This window comes from Peromyscus leucopus, chromosome 18 (genome assembly GCF_004664715.2).
Source record: "Peromyscus leucopus breed LL Stock chromosome 18, UCI_PerLeu_2.1, whole genome shotgun sequence".
Classification (NCBI taxonomy): domain Eukaryota; kingdom Metazoa; phylum Chordata; class Mammalia; order Rodentia; family Cricetidae; genus Peromyscus; species Peromyscus leucopus.
In genome coordinates this window covers 1,069,552-1,072,121 of record NC_051078.1, presented here as the reverse complement: position 1 = coordinate 1,072,121, position 2,570 = coordinate 1,069,552, and the positions used below count along the sequence as shown (strand labels likewise).

The 2,570-nt window shown below is 43.9% G+C and overlaps 1 pseudogene; it reads left to right on the top strand.

Moving 5' to 3' along the window:
- The first annotated feature begins 1,649 nt into the window (after window positions 1–1,649).
- On the top strand, window positions 1,650–2,570 carry LOC114681795 (annotated as a pseudogene).

The following is a 2,570-nucleotide window of genomic DNA, read 5'->3' as shown; positions in this document are numbered from 1 at the left end:
CACACATACAGATAAAGAAGATAAGTCATCTTAAAATAGTAAAATTGTGAAAGATGTACTATCCCTGTAATTACACATGAAATTAATAGAACTTTCGTATAATCAGGTATGTTCACATTCCTCGAGTTTTTCAGTTATGCCCTTATTTTTTTACCACTGACTACAATCAGAAGTAAGCAAAACCCATGCACTAGACAGAATCAGTTGATAGGATTCTGAAGTCTCCTTTCATTTCTCTTTTTTTTTTTCATATAGTCACTGGTTTTGTTAAAGTGGGCAACGTTTTCTGCAGTTTGCCACATCCAAGGCAGTGCCAATTAGAACCCTTGAATTACCCTAATGCGTTCTTCTGCATTTGCATTTTTCCTCATCTTGGAGTTAGAACTAGATTTGGACTCAGTTTCACACTCAGATTCTCAGCAAATGATTCCATCCCCGCCTCCTGACCCTGTGGAGATTCCTTTTGATGGTGAATGGCAATCCTTGGCAGAAACTGCCTCTATCACTTCACATGGCCCCAAAGTATGCATAATGTAATTCCTGTAATTCTTAATTGGATGCTTGAAATTTGTCAATTAACTCAAACTTCACCTTATCAATTATTTACTCTCATATAGAGTTTGTTCATCCTCTCTCCTCTCCCCTCTCCTCTCCCCTCTCCTCCTCTCTCTCCCCCCTCCTCTCTCTCCCCCCTCCTCTCTCTCCCCTTTCTCCCATCTCTCCCCTCCCCCTCTCCCCTCCCCTCTCTCCCCTCCCCTCTCCTCTTTCTCCCCTCCCCTCTCCTCTCTCTCCCCTCCCCTCTCTTTTCTCCCCTTTCTCCCCTCCTCTCTCTCCCCCCTCCTCTCTCTCACCCCTCCTCTCTCTCCCCCTTCCTCTCTCTCCCCCTTCCTCTCTCCTCTCTCCTCTCGAACCGAACCTAGGAACTCTGCAAGAGCACTCAGTACTCCTAACCCCTGAGCTATTTCTCCTCCTGCTCTTCTCCTTAGTCTTTTTTGCTCTTCTCTCTTCAGCCCAGGTTTCTCCTATTGATTCTCTCTGCCTGACAGACACACCCATCCTTTCTCTGCCCAGCTATTGGCCCTTCAGCTCTTTACCCATTAGGTGCTTAGGCCGGCAGAGCCAAGCAGATGTAGCACATCTTTAAGTAATTAAACACACATCCTGGCATCATTACGCAAATGCAGCATCAACAAAGGTAACATGCCTTTACACAGTTAAAAGTAACAGTCTACAGCCTCAACAAATGGAAATACATCTTTGCCTACTTAAAAAAATATTCTACAACAGTCCTTTTGTGATGTGATTTGCAAATATTCATGCAGACACACATAAAATACGATAGAAAACTATGTAATAACAAAGCCTTAGTTTAAGACTCTCCATTGCAAGGGAAGTGCAAACCATCTATCAAAATGTTAGCAGAGGTCATGGGGGGAGAGCGGAATTATGAGTGATTTTCTTTCTTTTTCCTCCCTCACATTTTCCACATTGTCTATACAGAAGCTTATTAATAGTTATTCTTCTGAGGTCAAACTTGTCTCACTTTTTCAGCCCCCTATGACTCTAAGACTTCCTCTCTGTACTGCTAAGCTCAGTTCACCTTCATCACCCATTTCTCTCTTTCTCAGCTTCACAGGGAATCAAAGCAGATGATGAAAAATCAGACTTTCACTGAATTCATTCTCCTGGGACTCACAGATGCACCGGAGCTTCAAATCTGTGTTTTCCTATTCCTCCTCCTCACATACATTCTCAGCATTATGCGAAATCTCACTATTATCATCCTCACACTGCTTGATTCACACCTCCAGACACCCATGTACTTCTTCCTCAGGAAATACTCCTTCCTAGAAATCTCCTTTACATCCACTTTTACTCCTTGAATACTCGTCAGCATCTCCACAGGAATTAAGACCATCAGCTTTGCTGGCTGTTTCACTCAGTACTTCTTTGCCATCTTTTTAGGAGCCACTGAATTCTGCCTTCTCACTGCCATGTCCTATGACCGCTATGTGGCCATCTGCAAACCCCTGCACTACACCACCATCATGAACAACAAGGTCTGCACCCTGCTGGTCATCTGCTCTTGGCTGAGTGGCTTCCTAGTCATCTTATTCCCAATCATCTTGACCAGTCAGCTGGACTTCTGTGCATCCAATGTGCTCAATCATTATTACTGTGACTATGGGCTCCTCATAGAAATAGCTTGCTCAGACACAAGGATGCTGGAATGCTTTGAATTTCTCTTAGCAGTGGTGACCTTGATAGTCACCCTGGTGCTGGTGATTCTCTCCTACACTCACATCATCAGGACCATTCTGAAGATCCCTTCTGCACAGCAGAGGAAGAAGGCCTTTTCCACATGTTCCTCCCACATGGTTGTCATCTCCCTCTCTTATGGAAGCTGCATCTTCTTGTACATAAAGCCTTCAGCAACAGAAGGAGTTGCCTTCAATAAGGGTATGGCTGTGCTTAATAACTCAGTTGCCCCTTTACTGAACCCATTCATCTACACTCTAAGGAATAAGCAAGTAAAACAAGCTTCCAATGATGGGGTCAGAAAAAAATAA